Here is a 367-nt window from a genome sequence, read left to right as displayed (position 1 = left end):
ATATATATATATATATATATATATTCATGTATTGTACTGTTAACACAGAAAAGGCATCAAGTCACAATTATTCCCCCGTCCTTCGCTGCACCTGCGACGTTGCGTAACACCGAGCAGCATTTTTCTCGAGGGTTCGTGCTGCTCGAGCTGCAGGAGATCCATAACCTCCGTGACCACGAACCACAGCCGACGGAGTCGCCCCGGGCCTCTGGTTGAGGAGCAGGTGTTCAGGCGTTCAGGCGTTCAGGCGTTCATGTGTTCATGTGTTCAGGTGTTCATGTGTTCAGGTGTTCAGGTGTTCAGGTGTTCAGGCGTTCAGGCGTTCAGGCGTTCAGGCGTTCAGGCGTTCAGGCGTTCAGGCGTTCAG

This window comes from Cyclopterus lumpus, chromosome 20 (genome assembly GCF_009769545.1).
Source record: "Cyclopterus lumpus isolate fCycLum1 chromosome 20, fCycLum1.pri, whole genome shotgun sequence".
Lineage (NCBI taxonomy): Eukaryota > Metazoa > Chordata > Actinopteri > Perciformes > Cyclopteridae > Cyclopterus > Cyclopterus lumpus.
The sequence above is the reverse complement of the archived record's forward strand: the minus strand, read 5'-3'. Positions refer to the sequence as shown.